The following is a 21,660-nucleotide window of genomic DNA, read 5'->3' on the forward strand; positions in this document are numbered from 1 at the left end:
AGAGAAAGGACTGAAGGGGTTGAAGGGGTTTGCAACCCCATAGGAAGTTTCCCCCCTTTTTACTTGATAGTCATGTTTTTAAATCGTCTATCTGATGGTCAATTGAAGTGGAAGGTGCTGGTTGTATAATGTGATGCAGACTCACATGATATTTTGTAAGGCAAGACATATGGCCTGCACATGATGTTTAAAGAGAGTTTAAGTGGGACTCAATGGACAGTGACTAGGCAATCTTTTCTTCTCTGAGAGAGGCATAGCAGAGAATGTCTCCTGGCAACCCAGATGGTTCTGGTCACTCCCATTGATTACTGCAGATTCTGCAATGACCATGTGGTTTCTGCTAGATCGTGCCACCCCTGCTGATTTGTGTTTGGTGACACATTTTTTGAGCTGAACTGCTGGTACCCTGACAATTGAGATTGGAATTGCCCTAAAGAACTACTTCTAAACAGGTCCACATCCCCTTTGTCCTATTTACCATCTTTTCTCCCCTACCTTTGCATGGTGGGCTAGAAAGGGAGTTGAATCGTTTGAGAACCCTTATTAAAGTAGGTTTTGAAAAATCTAAGCCTACAGTCAATAATATTTATTACCTAAAAAGAATATATATGGTAATGATATGTTTTTGTAAAGTACTCTACTTTGCTGAAAACTGTAGTATAAATTCAATGGATTGATTTCATGAGGCAAATGTAGTTCTTAATTATCAGTAGGAGGTCAACCTCTTCATAGCGTGGAGAGTTAATGATTCCATATGCATGTCCAAAAGTGATTCAGTGAAGTGATTCTGAGATCTTTAAGACACTCATCACTTACATGACAGCTCAGGGTAACCAACAGCTTCGTTCCGCCGAGCTCCACTCTATGCCCTCTTCTATCTTCAGAATCAATATGCTTGTGCTTTTGTTGATATTGTTTTGTCTATTTGTTTTCATCCGGAGAACATGCTTGGCTAATTTATTTTTTTAATGATACTTAAATTTTTTTTGAGAATTTCATATATGAGTACTCTATTTTTTATCATTTCTAATCCTGTTTCTTCTTCCTCCAACTCTTCTGCATTCCCCTACTCCCTCTCAAATTACTGACGTGTTTTAAATTACTATTGACTCACACACATACACACACACACCACAACACACACACATGAAAAGAAGCAGTCCACTTTTGCCAACTAGATTTCTAAAGGGCATTTGCTTACATATGAAAGCATTCCTACAAACCATGTTTTGGTTCAACTCTTAAAATACTGCACTGACTCTCTTCCCAGAACCTTTTTAGAGGCTATATGTCACTGAACAGATTCATCATGGCTGATCGTTGTTCTAACTCGGTAGTCTCCTCCTACTGTGTTCCTTTAAAGGGGGATGTGTGCTATTTATCTTTTAAAATGTACTACCAACAATTTTAACGCTTAGTTCATAAATATCATAATGAGAGATGGCTATAGGGCACTTCAGTATTGAAGAAGGTAAAAATTTAGAATTGCTCATCAAGAAACATTTGTAAAACTGATTACTGCAGACCCTGCCTGCTCTTATATATGCTACTCCTCAGTATTATAGTGTACATAATCAGTAGACTTTGACAGTCAGAGCATATATGTGTTGGAGACTTTTCTTGGACAGTATGAAGCCACTTTACTGGTACCCACTAAGCAGAAGAATAGAAATTCACACCTTTTACGCAGCGCTCTTCATGACTGATGGGACGTGCAAGGACCTGAGCTTCCTTGCACCTCAGTTGCAGAATGGCAGAGTTGTGTTCTGAAGACTCACTCACAGGTCGAATGGGAACTTACTTAGTAACAGGCTCTGGCACTGGTAATTATGCTAGAAGGTCATGTAAACTGCCTCTGTTTTCTGCCTCACTCTCTCACGGTGTCACTAGTGTTTCCAGGCATTGTCTCTTATCCAAGCCATTACCACGGAGCTCTTTGTTGAGGGTTTGCTGGAGAGGGGACTCAAGTACGGTATTTATCACATTATTGTATATAATTTCTAAAATAACTTAAAAATTTTAAGTATAGTAGAAATAAAAGGGCAAAGATAAGGAGACACTGTATTTCTATTTTCATAAAAATTTAATCCTATGTCCACTTTGAACATAAGATTATATCTGAAATTATATATGTATAATATAAATTACAAGTTATATATAAGACAATAAAAGTTATATTTATTTTGGTATACCTTTGTTCATGTGATATGCCTTTGTTCATAGCTATGGCCACCATGCTGTGTTACTTACTCAATCCACCAAAATGTTTTCTTGAGCCTTTATCTGATACTAGATATTAGTACTAGACATAGAGTGTGGTCAACAGTACTAAATCCTGTTTATATTTGTGTCCTTCATAGCATTACCTGTAAGGGTAACAAGGTGGTTAACTAATTACCCAGGGTCACTCAGTGTCAAGCTGCCTAAAGTGGTACGGAAAGGAATTCCCTCCCTGAACCCATCCCAGAGAAGACTGATGTCATCTGAGTGCCCAGAATACTCTTTCCTAAGGCTGTGATGTACAGATTCCACTCTGAAGCAATGGTTTCCCAGAAAACTGATAGTGACATCAGCAGAGAGCAGTGAGCACAAAAACAAAACAACAAAACAAAACAAAAACTGAGTTCCAGGCATCTAGGGAACTTGGGCAAAGCTGGAAGAGTCACTGTGCCTTGCATGAATAGAACAAAAATCACACGTTTTTCGGGCTGTCTCTGTTGAGGAATCTTGCCTTTAAAAATCAACCAGGGGAATTTCAGTTGAGAAGAAAACAAAAGGTTTTTATACTCTGAAGCAAGCTCTGGGGACAGTGTACTGGAAGGCAAGTGCAGATCATGGCAGTGTATAAGGATTTTGTGTTAAGTTTAAAGCAAAGGCTCAAATGCTTAGAAATGTCAAACGATTTTTGAAATATGTTGCTTCTACTTGACTAATAATATGAAATTGGCGAGTGTCTGAAGCTCCTTCTGGAGAAAGCACAGAATGAGCAGTCAGCTGTGGCAGGTCTATGTGTCTCAGGGTCACTTACCCTCATTTGCATTCATACCACATACATGTGTTTTTCAGCATACTAACTAGAAGCTTCGCTGTTAAAGAAAAATGAAACGAACCAAATCCAGTGGGAAATCTACACTGAGTGTACAATGGTTTCCATATCTTCCAGTGACTGCAAAACTCATTGTTCCAAAGCAATTTGGAGGGTTAGGGTGTGGCTCATTTGTAGTGTGATTGTCTGGCTTGCTCCAGACCTCAAATTTAATACACAACTGTAGAAGAATTTTAATCTTGTAACATGTGGCTCTGACGAGGGATCTCATTCAAAGATATGATCTGGCCAGAATGCAGATGCTAGGATTATAGTATAATCTGGCTGGAATATAGACCGGCCCTTAGTACATACCTTTAATCCCTAACAATGAGGATAAGGTTAGTTTGTAGAAGGAAGCAGCCATGTTGAAGGTGACATCTAATTGAGGGGCAGACAAAGTGACAAATGTGAGAAAGACTTGACAGAAAGAGTCAGAGCTAGGATGTGCCCTGCTCTCACGAGAACAGCAGAGGAAGAGAGGCTTCCTTAGAGCAATAAGAGGGAAAAACAGCGGTTGCACTGGGTGTGGTGTGTGATGAGCTTGTATGGTAGTTAGTATCAGGACAGTTTTACAGAGACAGGTTACAGAGAGAACAAGCTAGACACAGGTAAAAACAAAACAAGCCAGAGAATGAGAAGGAGCCAGAAGATTAGAATGTGTTGCCAAAGTTAGTATGATGACAGGCAGAGTAATTCAATCAAAGGCTGGATTGAATCAGTCAGCTTGGAAGATTAGATTGTTCAGGGGCTAGAAGCTTCCAGGTCTAGGCCTAGGGATAGTGAGAACAAAGGAAAAAACACTCTGGGCACAGCCCAAGCCGTGTACTCACCCATCTTAGATACATTTTTCATTTATCACTTTATTGGAGGAAATAAAAGCCGCATTTATAACACAACACAAACCAAAACCTATCAAAAAAAAGAGAAGACACTTGAGGTACAATGTCCTGTTCATGAATCACCACACTATGATTCCATCCAAGTGAGGACAGGAGGTTGAGCAAAGCAGTGAATTTCTGTAGTGCAATTTAACATATTGGTTCCGAACCATCAATCACACCCCTGGTCTCTGTGGATTCCTTTCTCCTTCTTTTTGATTTTCCTTTGATTTGTCCGATATTTGCTTTTTTCTTGTTATTTGTCATCCTTGAACCAAGTATATATACACATACCTATATGTATGTATCTGAGCCAACCATACACACACACACACACAAACTTATATATGTGTCTCTGAACAAACCTTACACAAATGTGCCTATATCTGTGTATCTGAGCCAACTATACACACACATACCTCAGACCTTTATATGTATCCATGTCTTAGTCAGGATTTTTATTCTTGCACAAACATGATTACCAAGAAGCAAGTTGGGGAGGAAAAGGTTTATTCAGCTTGCACATCCACACTGCTGCTCACCAGCAAAGGAAGTCAGGACTGGAACTCAAGCAGGTCAGGAAGCAGGAGCTGATGCAGAAGCCACAGAGGAATGCTGCTTACTGGTTTGCTTCCCCTGGTTTGCTCAGCTTGCTTTCTTATAGAACCAAGGACTACCAGCCCAGAGATAGCACCACCCACAATGGGCCCTCCACCCTTGATCACTAATTGACAAAATGCCTTACGCTGGATCTCATGGAGGCATTTCCTCAACTGAAGCTTCTTTCTCTGTGATAACTCCATCCTGTGTCAAGTTGACACACAAAATCAGCCAATACAAGATATCTATCATCTATTTATCTACCTATCACCCATCGTTTTTTTTTTTCATTTTTAATTCTTTAATTTTTTAATTTTTTATTTTTTATTAATTAGGTATTTTCTTCATTTACATTTCCAATGCTACCCCATAAGTTCCCCCAAACCCTCCCCCCCCACTCCCACTTCTTGGCCGTGGCGTTCCCCTGTACTGAGGCATATAAAGTTTGCAAGACCAATGGGCCTCTCTTTCCACTGATGGCCGACTAGGCCATCTTCTGATACATATGCAGCTAGAGACATGAGCTCTGGGGGTACTGGTTAGTTCATATTGTTGTTCCACCTAAGGGTTGCAGACCCCTTTAGCTCCTTGGGTACTTTCTCTAGCTCCTCCATTGGGGGCCCTGTGATCCATCCAATAGCTGACTGTGAGCATTCACTTCTGTGTTTGCTAGGGCCCGGCATAGCCTCGTAAGAGATGCTATATCAGGGTCCTTTCAGCAACATCTTGCTAGTGTGTGCAATGGGGGGGGAGGGGAGTTAGGGGGAGGGTTTGGGGGACTTATGGGGTAGCTTTGGAAATGTAAATGAAGAAAATACCTAATTAATAAAAAATTTTAAAAAATTTTTAAAAAATGAAAAAAAAAAAGGCCACCAACAGATTGGGAAAGGATCTTTACCTATCCTAAATCAGATAGGGGACTAATATCCAATATATATAAAGAACTCAAGAAGGTGGACTCCAGAAAATCAAATAAACCCATTAAAAAATGGGGCTCAGAGCTAAACAAAGAATTCTCACCTGAGGAATACTGAAGGGCTAAGAAGCACCTGAAAAAAATGTTCAGCATCCTTAATCATCAGGGAAATGCAAATCAAAACAACCCTGAGGTTCCACATCACACCAGTCAGAATGGCTAAGATCAAAACTTCAGGTGACAGCAGATGCTGGCGAGGATGTGGAGAAAGAGGAACACTCCTCCATTGTTGGTGGAATTGCAAGCTTGTACAACCACTCTGGAAATCAGTCTGGCGGTTCATCAGAAAATTGGACACAGTACTCCCGGAGGATCCTGCAATACCTTTCCTGGGATACATCCAGAAGATGTTCCAACCGGTAAGAAGGACACATGCTCCACTATGTTCATAGCAGCCTTATTTATAATAGCCAGAAGCTGGAAAGAACCCAGATGCCCCTCGACAGAGGAATGGATACAAAAAATGTGGTACATTTACACAATGGAGCACTACTCAGCTGTTAAAAAGAATGAATTTATGAAATTCCTAGGTAAATGGATGGACCTGGAGGGCATCATCCTGAGTGAGGTAACCCAATCACAAAAGAGCTCACATGATATGTACTCACTGATAAGTGGATATTAGCCCAGAAACTTAGAATACACAAGATACACGATACAATTTGTAAAACACATGAAACTCAAGAAGAACGAAGACCAAAGTGTTGACACTTTGCCCCTTCTTAGAATTGGGAACAAAACACCCATGGAAGGAGTTCCAGAGACAAAGTTTGGAGCTGAGACAAAAGGATGGACCATGTAGAGACTGCCATATCCAGGGATCCATCCCGTAATCAGCTCCCAAATGCTGACACCATTGCCTACACTAGCAAGATTTTGCTGAAAGGACCCAGATCTAGCTGTCTTTGTGAGACTATGCCAGGGCCTAGCAAACACAGAAGTGGATGCTCACAATCAGCTATTGGATGGATCATAGGGCCCCCAATGGAGGAGCTAGAGAAAGTACCCAAGGAGCTGGGGGGATCTGCAACCCTATAGGTGGAACAACAATATGAACTAACCAGTACCCCCTGGAGCTCGTGTCTCTAGCTGTATATATATCAGAAGATGGCCTAATCGTCCATCAGTGGAAAGAGAGGCCCATTGGTCTTGCAAACTTTATATGCCTCAGTACAGGGGAACGCCAGGGCCAAGAAGTGGAGTGGGTGCGTCGGGGAGTGGGTGGGGGAGCTTGTGGGGGACTTTTGGGATAGCATTGGAAATGTAAATGAAATAAATACCTAATTTTTAAAAAAGATGTTTTCTTCTGACATCCACAGTGCACTATGGCCTGCAGACACCTGTACTCACAAATACACATCTCACACACACACACACACACACACACACACACACACACACACACATGCTTGTGCACACACTAATAAATAAAAATTTAAAACAATACAAATTTTGTAATTTATAATAACTGATTATAATTGATAACAAAATATATTTTGTGTTTAATTCTTTGCTCCTAAGTGAAAGATTTATTTTCATCAATTTGTATTATATAGAGTACTGGTAGAAATGTATAAGATGAATTTAAATAAATTTGCATCAGTAGTTCTTCAGGTGGCATGGTCATATTCGTGTTTCACTTGATACCCTATTTCATTATCTCATTTTATTTTGTTTTATCGCTTTCCCAATGTGAAGAATTGATAGTCCTAGCACTGTACACAGACATAGACATGTGTTAGGAGAAATCTAGTTGGACAGATTCCTAAATTTTCCAAATGACTCGTGGATGACAGTATTGGGAAGCCGGATTATGATACTTTTTTCACTCCCTAAAACTGACTATAATATTTAACTGCTGTGAAATGAAACCATAAATTATAATCTGAATGGTGAAGGAAGAAAAGCTGTCAAAATACAGGCAAAATTGTTAAAAATGTAAGTGGATGTGTCTGGCTTAGCTCGATTTAGACCTCTTAAGACTTCTTTACTTTTAGAAAAGAAAAAGAGCTTGAATTTTAAAGTCTAAATAGACTGAAAGAAAATAAATTAGACATTACACTAACGAGTGTCTCAGCCACCCACTTCAGCAATGTCTCCGCCATTAGTTATTTTGATTATTCGTCCAAAACTCTTAATTAAATTATATAGAATTTTGAAAGGAAGAAATAAATTTTCCAGGAAGAATAAATTTTATGAGAAGAAAATAAACTGATGGAGGTTAAATAAATACTTTATTAGAAAACTGCAATTAACACTGATAATAAGAAGACATAAAGCAAATTATGAGAACAAAGTGATTTTTCTTCCTGCTAGGCTATAAAAAATGTTTTTTAAGGGCACATTAATACCATTCTCCCTCTTAATGCATGTTTGGGCACCAGCCCAGGTGCCATTTCTAAAAGCAGTAAGCACTTAGCAGGACCTCCTGCAGAACTACATCAGGAGCATCACTAGAGGGGAGCTGTGCATTCCAGGGGAAGCAACTAGAAGCTTGTAACCTCTAGGGCTATGTGTACAGCAGAGCAAGCAGGATGCTGACTACATTGCTCCAGAAAATTCATTTCACATCAAAAAGCCATATTTGCAACCCAAAGGTTTGAATTGAAACAGCAATTAGTTGGGCTGGAGAGATGGCTCAGTGGTTAAGAGCACCGACTGCTCTTCCAGATCAGTTCCTGAGTTCAATTCTCAGCAGTCACATCTGTAATGGGATCCGATGCCCTCTTCTGGTGTGTCTGAAGACAGTGACAGTGTACTCACATACATAATATAATAAATCCTAAAAAAAAAAGAAAAAAAAAAAAGAGCAAATAGTCAAGTTTTCTACTTGACAGTTGATAGACCTCACAAACAAGATGGCAGAGAACACATACTGAAACATCCAATCTTGTGTGCACTTCTCATCTCTTCCCCTGTATGCTGCACTATAGATAGACATCCCCTTTCTGTATATATGAGTCTGTTATCTCTCTGTCATGTTCCTTGTCTTTACTTACCTACTTCTCCATCCAGATTCTTAAAAGAGAGAACAACAAAGCCCAGGGTTTAGATGTGGAGTTGCCTGACACAACGAAGGAATGTATCACATGGTTCCTGGGATTGTCACCTAGAAAGCCACGGGCACATAAAGCCTCAGCACCTGCATGGAGCGGGGACCCAAGTTTTCAAGACCGACATGTTGAGCATGGGACCTGAGGTGAAGACAGAAGATAGTATTCTTGAAAGTGATGAAAAATATTAACAGAAAAGTGAATAATTAACAAAAATAGAGCAATTACAATGCAAGCCTGCTGAACCAGGACTATGCAACAGATAAATCAAAATTACAGACTGGTAGAGTTACTGGGACAAAACTTTCCCAATCTATAATTCTGCTTGGAATAGTTCAATGGACTAGTTAAGAAAGTGATAGATTAGATAGAAGAAAAGTATTAAAATAGCTAAATTTTATTAACAGTCTCTAGCCAGACACATATTTTAGAGCATGATTCCCCAAACAAACAGAAGGTTTATGCTTTGTAAGGATTTTAGACATTCATATAAATTAAGGGTTTGGCTAAAATCTCTAAGCTGACTACGATTCTCAGAGCTCAGCTGCTAAAGCACTTCTGCCTCTCAAGCAGGAGGAACACCTCTAGCATGAGGACCTGAGTGGGCTTTGCTCCTGGAGGCTATGCGAAAACCCCAGGCATGGGAGCCCCTGCTTGTAATCGGAGTGGTAGGATAGTGGAGACAGGAGGATCCCTACAGTTCCCTTCAGTTCAGTCTATCCTGACCAGTGATTGACTCTGTCTCAAAGAAGGTCAGCAGCATCCCTGAGGATGACACTTGGGGCTGTCCTCTAGCCACCAAACACATGCATATGCACCTGTACACATGTATACTCATAAGCTTGTATGCACATACACGTAGAAAGGTTCTATAAGTTTATAATCAAAGAAGGTAAACTAGAAACAAATAACCAAAACTATCTAATCATACCCAGCAATTTTGGAAATAACATATTGCATTGCTAGGTGATACTCTACTAAATAAATTCGGTGGAACTTTAAAAGTATTTGAAAATCATAGACAATAGACAATAAAGGCACTCTGTACCCTGACTGGTAGTTTTCAGTCAATGTTTGGATAGAAATTTTATATCCACTAATTGAAGGATAAGACAGGCAGAGCAACAAAATGTAGCATTCACTTCAAACAGCCACAGATGTTGGAAGACTGCTCATGAGTTCAAGGTTGACCTGAGCTATCTTGTGAGTTCCAGACCTACTTCACTATGGAAGGAGGCTCAAGTTTATAAAAAGCCACTGACATAGTAAACAAAAGAGGAAGAAATTTTAAATGTAAAACTAGAAATGAGTGAAATAGAAAATGCAGGACTAAGTAAAAATTAGAAATGAGAGTCAATAAACTATGGGCTAATTCACTGAAAGGAGAAAATACCCATTCTTGTAAGAATGAAACCTTCAAGAAGAGGGAAAAAAAACAGTAATAGCTTGGGACATTTGATAGATTTTATAAGAGAATGACACATAAATACGGATTGATAAACTTTGAAACCATAAGCGAAATAATTTTCTTTTAAGAAAACCAAACCAGGAAAAAACCATATGCTCACAAATCTCCCTTAGAAGTCCTTCTGCAAAATGTCTGAATGGTAATAGTGCCTGTGAGGGTCAGCCTTCCATGGCAGGGATGGAGGGGTGCAGAAATAAGACCAAGAAAAGTATAAACAAGACAGAGAGCCTCCTCCTGTAGGTCCACACTGGGTATCTGGGTTTCAACCTAGTGCCAACATATGGTGAGGTGTGTGTAACACAATAAAGTATGATCCCACTGCAGCCCAGGGAAACTGAGGCATTCACGAACAAATTCTCATCTCTTATATGTTTATCATGATCATCTCTTAGAGACGGTAGTTTTCCGCACAGGAGCAGTAAGGCCTCACCACTCTTCAGCTGGTGGCCTGCACAGCGCAGATGAGTTAGCGTTAGAGCATTAACAGCCTTCATCATTAGGCAGCAGAGGGAACACAACATTGGGAAGATCCGTCATAAGGTGTGCCCCTTTGGCTTCTCTGTCTCTTGGGGGCCAAGAGTGCCTTTCCTTATTAGTCACTAGATAAACCATCTTAGTGATTTAGAGAATGTGACTCACGAGTAGGGTAAGATTTCTTGGGCTACAAAGAAAAGAAGTGCACGTGATAGGCAGGAATGATGATAAACAAAAAATTGGCAAGAGAAGAGGAAGCACGCTGCATGTTCTCACACCAAAGAAGGATGGCGCTGGCTCAAGCAGAAGGCTTGACCATGTGTGGCAAAACATTCCAATGGAAGGTTCTGGTGACATTTTAGAAAGCTAAATCCTCAGTAAAGTCAAAGGTAGATTTTTTTTTTTTTTTGGAGCAAAGTGCTGAGGTAATTGTGGAGTAATAGAAAGTGGACTGGTTGCAATGGAGACTAGGAAAAAAAGATAAATATGGGAAGACAGCCATAAAAAAAAAAAGAAAAGAAAACCTTCAGAACTGAAAGGTGTTTCAGAATATCAGCCGCTTTCCAGCCACGCTCAGGTACCTGAAATGGAAAGGAGAAGTGTCTTATGACACAGGGCTAGTTAGTAGCTGTGACAGGAATAGATTTTGATAACTCGGCTCTAGGCAAGCGCTATTTTTAAATTTAGAAGTGCCTTCTTCCATGATAAGCAAATGATTGAATTGTCGTTACGTTTAGGATTCTCTTCCCCTTTCGGGCTTGAAGCTTAAGAAAGGAAGTAAGAAATAACTGCCAATCTTTCTTCTCACCTCATAATTAAAAAACAACAACTTGATAACAGGCTAGACATGATATCGGAAATCAAATGATGACTAAAAGATACATGTCTTCTTTTCAATCTTACTGATTGAGAAAATTAAACATGTCCTGACTGCGAAAATTGAAGAGCTTCTCAACAGATAACTGGGCTGAGACTGAGTGTGCTTTATCCCAAGTGACAGCAGGGTTTAAACGTAAGCTGGGGCAGCCTGGGGCTGGGAGACAAGGACCATGTGGACTTGATCTTCCTCTGCTTATGTGTGCAGAAGTTAGACTTGATTCCGAATGTAATTTATGAACTTACTCCATTTAGCCACATCTCTCCTCTTCCTGCAAAGTATATACTTCACAATTAGGACACAATAGAAACTTCCTAGGTGCTTAACTTCGGACAATTTGATTAATTTCTAAGATGCAACTGTACATAACACCTGCATCGTATTTATAATGTTATATAGTCAGGCAAAGTTATTTTTAAAAGGGAAGTCACAGAGTACTATTTGAATGTCTGGAAAATATGCATAGATACGTTACTTGGTTCCATAAATAAATGACATTGCAACCTTTGTCTTTTTTTAATTAAGTATAAATTATGCAACCTTTTTCTGTAGAGATAGTTACATATCTTAAAATGATCCTTGTTCTTAGTTATTCACGAGAGTGAGATTTCCCCCTTCTCATTTTCTTCCTCTTTAATAATTAGAGTTTATTTCATGTTACTGCTGGCTGTGTTATGTGATTGTTGCCTATTTGCACTTGGGCACATTAACTTTTATTGCTATATGTAAATATTTTATTACATATTTTGAGAGTAGAGAACAGAAGAGTAAGTATTTAGCAAATGCTGGCTTAATAGTGTGTGTAAACTGAGGTAAATAATTATGTAATAATTCCCACTTACAGACTATTAACAACAGTACAGTGTTTCAAAAAGAATTATATATGGAATAATACTTTTGAACATATTTCCCCTCCAAATTATTAATTCATGGGTAATTGAGGTTAAATTATTTAAAACTAATATTTGTTCAATCCTCAGTGTGAGCTGGGGTGTAAGGTATGCTGGAGATTTCCCTGGAAAGTAGGTTGGATGTGATCTCTTCTCAAGAGCACCGCTGTGGATGTGACAATAGAGGATAGGCATGGTTTTCATTTAAGTGGTCAGGGACAGTAGCACTGAATAGAGCCACAGTGGAGGCTCTAAATAGAAAGAAAGATGGGCCAGGTGGTGGTGGCGCACGCCTTTAAACCCAGCACTTGGGAGGCAGAGGCAGGCGCATTTCTGAGTTCGAGGCCAGCCTGGTCTACAAAGTGAGTTCCAGGACATCCAGGGCTACACAGAGAAACCCTGTCTTGAAAAAAAAAAAAACAAAAAAACAAAAAAAGAAAAGAAAAAAGAAAAAAGAAAGAAAGATGGAGTCCCACAAGCAATGGAAACTCCAACTAAAAAGAAAGATGGTGTGCCACAAGCTGGCTGAAGCCCTTTGAGGAAGGAGTCAGGGGCAGAAAACGGAGTGACTAATTGTTACTAACAGGTTCTTTCATGAATCTAATTCAAAATTTTGTCCTCTCTGTAAATGGCATTTTGAGTCTGCAGACTGCCAAGGTTCAAGGCGAGTGAGAAGGGGAGCATTTCATTATTAACCCATACCATTTGAAAACAGACCCAAGACTGAAGAGATACTTACGGGAAAAATACACAAATTCCAATAAGAAGCCGATCAAAGTCACTTCTCAGCAGGGAAATGCAAATTAAAACTGGAGGAGATGACAGGCTCACAAACGCGGCTATAATTAGGAAGACTAACAGTATTGCATCGTTTGGATTTGGAATGGTCCCCAAAGGCCTGAGTGCTAAGAAATTGGGCTCCAGAGTGTCACTGGAGGGAGACTGTGCAGACTTCAAGAGGTAGAGTCTTGTGGGAGATCTTCCCAGCAGTTGGAGGATGCCCTTGAAGGGTCTGTGAAGAGCTAGGATTTTTTTTTCCTGTACTCTTTTACAGCATAGCCAAGGAGAGGATGGTTTTGATCTACTGCCTGAAGACATGCTGTGTCACCACCAGAGCCCAAACAACTGGACAGAGCCAGCACCAACCAAAACCTACAAAGCTGTGAGCCAGAATAAAACCTTACTCTGTGTAAGGGAGTTGCTTTCGGTGTGTGTTCCAGTGGTGTGACTCTAATGCAGAGAATGTTGAGTAGGGCTTGAGGCAGCTAGAACTTGCCTATTGCTTCTGGGTGCAATTATTTTAGAAGATAACTTTTGTTAATTTCTTTTTTCTTTTGTTGTTCACAGATCTGGTTTATCCCTTCCCAGAAGACAAACTGCAACCAGATGAAGTGAGTATAATATCATGAATGATTGTCTTCATAAAACGTTCAGCCGAGATGGGGATCACTTGGCCTTCATCTTTTTGTTATCTCCCAGTTCAAACTGCTCACATCTCTTAAGATCCAGTATCCTCTTGATCTGCCGCTGAGCTCTGCACACTGGAGCCTCAGTAAGCGTATTCTTTATAGCTTTAGCCTGCAGGTGGATTCCTCTCTCAACACTGCTCTCACTGGGCGGGCAGAGAACCCCTGGCCTTTGGTATCATGTCACAGTTTGGAGATGGTGTTCGTTATGTTTCTTACAGAAAGTTTAGCTATATTTAGAAACAATTCCCCATTTTGTGACAGTGGTATCATCACAGAAAGCTTTTTGATTTATTTTTTAACAGAATCTCATCACGTAGCTATGGGTAGCTTAGGACTTGCATGTAGACCAGGCTGGCCTCTAACTCAGAAATGTGCAGGCCTCTGACTCCCAAGTGCTAGGATCAAAAGTGTGAGCCATCACTCTTGGCAATTTATCTCTGTTTCTTACAAAGTTAACCATACACTTAAAATATGATATAGCAACTCCACTCATAATTATTATCTAAAACAAATGAGCATATATGTTCACAGAAAAACCTGCCCACAAATGATCATCCCATTATTGGTGGTAATATATCAATATATAGTGCAATATTACAATGGTATATTAGTCATGGAGAGAAATAAACTACTTATATATTCTATTGTACTGTGTGGAGCTCAGAGTTATCCCTAAAGAAGCTACTGTGCACACATATGTGGTGTGTGATTTCTATATTATTTATATGGACATATAGAATGGAAAAAATGGCTTTGCAGCGATATAAAGTGAAGGCTGGCAAGGCCAGTCCTTGTCTGGGGCGAAAGACAGAAAAGTACACAAGAGGAAGAACTGTCTAGAGTGTGATGCAAATACACCAAACAGTCTCGGTCATGTTAGGGGTCACATGAGTGTGGGCATTGCTCAGGACTCACTGACAGGGGCACATGTTGGCACGTGTAAATTTCACCTCAATAAAGTTCATGAGGATGAAGAACTAGTGATTTCTTTTTCTTGTCTTTCTTTTTTTTTTTTTTTTCTTACTGTGTTTCCAGAGTACAGTAAGTGAAATATTTCCTTTCTCCTAAAAATATTTTTTGTTATTTCAATACCTTTTTACCAACTGACTAGGGGTGTTTCATTGTTTTTTCATTTGTTTGTTTTAAATAAGTTATTTCATGTATCTCAGACTGGCCTCAAACTCAGTCTGTAGCTGTGGATTGCATGTATCACCAACCTGATTAATGTGGTGCTGAAGATTGAACACAGGGCAAGTATGCTAGGAAGCATTCTACCAACTGAATGATGAGACACAGCTATGAGAAAGCCTCTAAACTAGACTAATTTACTGACAGTAAAGAGATTGTGTCCGCATTTTTAAAAATAAATGGATTTGAAGCATTACTCTAGAGTGTGTGCGTGTGTGTGTGTGTGTGCGTGTGTTTAAATACATGTGTATACCCGGGTTTGTGAAGACCTAAAGTCAACCTCCGACATCATTCTTAAGGAGTTGATTGTGTTGATTGTGTTGTTTTGTGGGACAGGATTTGACCTTTTCAGACAGGATAGACAGCCTATATACATCATGGGCTATAAAAGTCACCACTGTATGTATGGCTTGTCAGGGCATGCCTGGTATGAGGACACCCTTCCCTGTGGACAGTGAACGAGGGCTGTGTTGGAGCCCAGCTGGCACCAGCTAGCATGACACCAGAGTGACAGTGACAGTGGAAGACTCCAGGAGCAGGCTCAGAATCTGAGAGGCAGGTGTGAGCATGGGCTCCTGGGCAGGTGCATGACACCCACACTCTGGAAGACAACTAAGCATTTGTCACTGTGGAGGACTTGTTTACTCTAGTTTGGAGGAAATGTGGTGGTAGCAGATGAGAAAGGGAAATTTCCCCTCACAAACTATTTTGGGAAGGGAGTTTACCCTTTTGAGCTATGTGTGTTAGTAAGCACACATTTATCCTAAAGAAAAGACAGGTATTCCTCACAAAAATTGAAATTCGATTTATTTTAAGAGCATTGCTGTGCTTTTTCATACAATGAGTCTATTTGTGATACTTTATCAAACTATAAAACAGTAGAATCCAAAAACTCATCGGTAAAGATCAATATGAAGGATCTAGCTTGACCACATTTGTAACTCAATCCTTAACAGGAAGTAAAAAGCAAGAAAACCACAATGTAGCATCATTTTTATATATGTAAGATGCTAATTTAATAACAGACCAGAAAGTAGAGACATGGAATACTGGAGGTGGAAATGTTTAATTAGGAAGGGAGTGTCAGGGTTGGAGAGATGTGTGAATGGGGGGGAGAATAACACAAAACAAGAGGTGTATGGAAAAGCCATATGGAAACTTACTATCTTGTAACCCAAATACAGAATACCAGAGAGAGATGGAAGGGAGATGCTCTGAATATCTACTTAATGCTTTTCATAGCAGAAGTGGGTTACTAAACAAGTCCTAGTCCCAGGTATGGGACTCCTCAATTAGAGTGCGTCACGAAAGCCCCAGAGCCCCTAACATAATGCAGATTCTTGTCAGCCATCTTGGATGTCCACCAGAACTAGAGGGAATGAACTGCTTAAGATACCACGTGTTTGATTGTAGTACGGAGTAAAAGCAAGATGGGACTGAGCTAGAATCTTGCTCCTTGCTGGCTGGTTTTACAGTGCTTGGAAGAGCTACGTGGGCTTTTGGAAGAGAAAAGGAATCTTTGGTTTGGTTTGGTTTGGGTTTTATTTTGTTTTGTTGTTTTGTTGTTTTTTTGTTTTTGTTGTTGTTGTTTTCTGAGACAGGGTTTCTCTGTGTAGCCCTGGCTGTCCTGGAACTCACTTTGTAGACCAGGCTGGCCTTGAACTCAGAAATCCTCCTGCCTCTGCCTCCCAAGTGCTGAGATCAACGGTGTGCGCCACTGTGAACCCTACAAACCATAGAACCAATATGCCAGACAAGTATGTATCCATCTGTGCAATACCAGCATGATTGCTATGGAGGCAACCAATCACCTTATGATTGGATTTATGGCCTGCTCCACAGTAACTGATGTAGAGAACTCATGTCTGATACTGTAAGCCTGGTTGGCAATCTGTGCTTAGGAAGACTGTAAGCCCAAAGAAACAACAACTACTGTTGTTTAACCAAACTGACATAGACCAAACTACATTTTAAATATCTATGTTTATACCCACAGACAAAAGCCACTCTCTGTGTTAGTGAGAGAACCTTGTCTTTGTAGCAAATGGAAGTAAACACAGAGACTCACCATTGCCCAGGATGCTGAGAACAAATGATAGTTGAGGGTTCATTCCTAAACAAGATATTTACAGCATTGGAAAACACTGTAAAAGAGGGGTTGTGATTATGTCAGAGTCAGGAGATAGGGTGAAGGACTGATAAATGCCACCCTCTAGACTAAATACAGCTATCACAATGGTGAACTCACAATTCGTTGCTTGCGTTAAACCCACATAAGACTTAACTTGCCAACTGTGAGGCATGGAGGGAGGAAGACCTGGTACAGCCCAGTTTTGATTGCTGCACAATTGGCTTTTGATAGATTCTCAGAGTCATTGACTTCAGTTGCATGCCTATAGCTGAGCTCACCAGGTGCTAATAATGGATAACTTCAAACCCATGAGCACACAGATGGCCCCAGTTAAACTCAGTGGGTCACAGAAGAAAGTGAATAGATATAAATATGAGAAAGAGATGTACAGGGGAGGGAACAGACAAACATGGGGAATGGGGAGATGGGAAAGGGGAGTGATGTCAGTCATGTTATATACATATATAAAATTGTCAAGAGAATAAATTAGTATAAATAATTTTTAGTAATAACAAATTATTTATTAAATTGTTTGTTTTTGTTTGTTTGTTTATTGAAACAGGGCCTTATTGTCATCCAAACTTGCCTGGAACTAGTTAAGGATAAACGGACTCTCCTGTCTGTACCGCTGTATGTCACCACTGTGTGTCACCACACCCAAGCTTACTTAGTGCTGGAGATTAGTCCACTGCTTTCTGTCTGCCAGGCAAACTTTCTACTCCCTCAGGAACATCCACAGCCACAACTACAAAATTGTGTTCATTGTGAGTCAAGTACTCTGTATATATAGTCATCATTCTTCCGGTCCAAGATCACCTAAAGTTGTCATCTTTTTTTTTTTTCAATTGAGAATACATTGGTGGAAAACACCCAGTTTCAGATTTTTGTGATGGGAAACGTTGTCATCTCAAGAGGAAATTCTCAGTCACATGTAGATTGCCTTGGAAAAATAGATTCCACTAAATATCTTTACATTATTTAAATGATGTTGTTTGTATAAGTACATTTATAATGTTCACTATTTTCTGTAACTTGGGGAAATGAGGCATAGAAAGACAAAAAGCAGAGAGGCAAGGCTACAAAAGGTTGAGAGACTGAAGAAAGGGTCTGCAAGCTGGAAAATCGATAACTAGCTGCTATTTATTTCTCCCCAAAGCCCATTTTATTGCAAAGCAATTTTTAATCTGTATTTGACCTAAAGACCAGTGAAGGAAGAAGAAAAATACTTTTTCTTCAGTTACATTAGGGCTACCTCAATTGTGTTTAATTCCAACATACAATTTCAATTTTGAGATTTACCAAGTGGGATTCCTAGGGTAGAGATTGATGGTCATTTGGCCTCTTTTCTCAGTGGTTCAGTTGGTTTTGCAGAAAACAAGGACTCTTGTTTGATTTTCACTGTGCCCCATGGATCAACTCCATTTCCATAATTGAATATTACAGTATGGGTATGTCTCTTCACCCCCACAGGTGTGTGCATGTGATTCTCTGCAACACCCACATGACATCACCAACCTGTTTGACTATAAAAACCCTGGATGCCTTCCTGGGCAAAGTATTGATCGTGAATAGCAGAGAAATTAAATTTGTATCTTTATCATATTAAATCTAGATGAAATTATATCATCTGTTGTTCTGTATTATAAATTCTGAGTGTTTGTACATTGATCATGCTGAGAATTATACTTTGAAATTGGGTAGAAAAGTCCTTAATGATTTTTTTTTTGTGACATGTTGGTAATTAAATAGTGAGAAAAATAATTCCTGGACTTGAAAAGCAAGGTAGCAAATGAAGGTTTTATGCACAAAATAATATCCTGTCACCTTCTGCTTAAACAGCACAAATATCTGTGGAGCTACAAAGGCTTATCAGTACATTTTAAATGTTTGATTATTTACAGATATTGAATATCTCAGCTGTTTCAAAAGAACAAAACAGTTAACAAAAATGTGTTCATTACTTAGCTAGGAAATAAAATAATTAGAATATAATGAATGCTGAGTGTGCTATCATTTTATCTACCGTGTGTACTCGCGTAAGTGGGCATTCATGTGTCCGTGTGGAATGGTGTGTGTGGAGGTCAGAGGACAACTTCTTTGAGACAGTTCTCTCCCCACCTCGTGGGTTCTGGGAATTGAACTCATAGCTTCAAGCTGGGCAGAGGCACTTGCATGCTCAGGCATCTCACTAGCCCCCAGTTATGCTCCCAGTGGTCTGTGGCATCATCCTTCTCTCACCTGCTGAGGTGACGATGACAACCTTATGAGATTGGTGTTTACTATTGTCATGGACGCCAGATGACACATTTACACACCTGTATGCACACTTATTTACTGAAGAGGCTTTATTTGTTGTTTGTTTATACTTTTAATTTTTTTAAGACAGGATTTCTCTGTAGGCCTGGCTATCCTAAAATTCACTCTGTACTCCAGGCTGGCCTTGAACTCAGAAATCTGCCTGCCTCTGCCTCCCTGGAGCTAAGATTAAAAGCATGCACTGGCCAGCATACGTAAACGTTTCAAAGATTCTACTAAAAGATACTTTTTTCTGCTGAGGATGGTAGTGTATGCCTTTAATCCCAGCCCTTAGGAGGCAGAAGTAGATGGATCCCTGTGAGTTCAAGGCTGGCCTAGTCTACAGAGTGAGTTCCAGATCATGAAAAACCAAAAAAGTATTTTTTCTGTTTTTGTCTTGTTTTTTTCTGAATGTAAGATTTTTACCATTTATCAATATTATTAATATGGATGACTTGGAATTATTTATTCTCCCTGATATATAACTTGTGGTAATGATTATATATATATATATTAATTCCTGATATAATGATTACATATATATGATATATAATTGTGGTAAGCCAAATTCATTTATTATTATTATAATTTATAGGTGCATCAGATAACTGTCACAAAACACAAGTACTTGTTTCATTCACTGCTGTGGGTGGGTCACTGATCCCGTTGTGGAAACGTAGGCAGCTTGTTTATGTATCTGCACCACAGTCTGTGTTATTTTTTCTATGCTTAAGTAAAGATATTTTCCCCTATAATATGCATGCTTACCAAGTTAACTTTTTAGGCACAGATGTTGTCATGTGGTTAATTTTACATAAAGGAAAGAAATGAAATGTTTTGTAATCCCAATCAGGGAAGAGAAGTTGAACGTGAAGAAAAAGGATTAGCTTTAGCCATTTACCTTTCCCCACTGCTGTCTTCATGTCACCTAAAACCTACGACTAGGTCGTATTACACATGTCAAATAAGTTTGGGGGTTCTTGTCAAATAACTAGCAGTGTTTCTTTTCCTACTTCCTGGTAAAATATGTATAAAGATAAAAGACAGCCTCCGTTACCATCAATACCTAGGACAACAGTGATCCCATTGCTAGACACTGATGGTATCTACAGCCTGCAGATGGTACAACCGAAGGAAGTCCCTGAGGTTGTACCATCCCACCGTCCTGAAATGAGCTAAGAACCGTGATGTGCCAAAGCTGGCTCATAGTGGTTTGAAACAGTCAAAGGCCAAATGGTCAGGAATTTTGAAGTGTGGATATTAAACTGGCTGAAACTTGGAGTTGGCTGTGGAGGGAGCGCAGGCAAAGATCATCAGAGGCTGCAGATCCGCACCTAAACCTGAACAAACTGAAGAGGCAGCTTGTGGAGCATTAAGAACCCACTATGCATACTGACCTCCCTCCCCCACCTTATGCTAATCAGAAGGAATGCAAAACTTCTGATACTCGGGTACTACCTTTAAGGAAGCAGGGACCAATGGTGTATTTTCTGTCTGGTTTTATTTATTTATTTGAGATAAGGTCCTACTCTGTAGTCCGGCCTGACCTAAACTTGAAGCAATCCTCTTGCCTCAAGCTCACAAATATTAAGACTATAAGTTTGTGACACTGTGCATGAAAACATGTTTTTAAAATCAATTCAAAGAAGTTATTAATTTAGAAACAAAACAAATAAGTCTAGCACTGATAATTCATTAAGGTTTTAAATGCTTATGTTGATATTACTATAGTAAAAATAGTTCTACTATAGAATATTTTGGAGCTGTGTTGCAACATTAAAGTTATTTAATTACCAAATTGTTATTTACTTTATTTGTTGAGGATTTCATACCCAAGTACTGTGCGGGCTGCATGTTGATTATATCCACTCCTCACTTTTCCCACTCCAAATTCTCTTCTTGATTCATGTCTATTTCATATGTGTGTATGTGTGTGTGTATACATAGATATATAGAGTATATTATATATAAACTACAATATATTATATTTATATATTATGTATTTTGTATATAATATATAAAGTTGAGTATATAAAATATACAGTGTATTTTTATAGTGTATAATCAATAGTATTATAGATATAGAATATAAATATATTCTATTAGGTTTAATCAGTGTTGCCCATATGGACCTGGGTGTAGAGCCGACCACTGGAGCATGAGTAACTTATCAGTGGCCATGTCCCTGAAGAAAATTGGCTCTCCCTGTCCCAGCATCAGCCACCTTCCGGTAGCTCTTCAACAACTAGTAATGCCTTCACCTATTCATGGTG

At 39.4% G+C, this 21,660-nt stretch overlaps 1 long non-coding RNA gene across 1 annotated transcript; it reads left to right on the top strand.

The window, feature by feature from the left end:
* The first annotated feature begins 13,226 nt into the window (after positions 1 to 13,226).
* On the top strand, positions 13,227 to 19,086 carry Gm6416 (predicted gene 6416). The gene is made up of 4 exons (NR_046023.1): positions 13,227 to 13,264; positions 13,359 to 13,466; positions 13,652 to 13,695; positions 17,655 to 19,086. It is a non-coding gene; the product is annotated as a predicted gene 6416 (long non-coding RNA).
* Positions 19,087 to 21,660: the final 2,574 nt, after the last annotated feature.

Source organism: Mus musculus, chromosome 13, assembly GCF_000001635.26.
Source record: "Mus musculus strain C57BL/6J chromosome 13, GRCm38.p6 C57BL/6J".
Taxonomy (NCBI): Eukaryota; Metazoa; Chordata; class Mammalia; order Rodentia; family Muridae; genus Mus; species Mus musculus.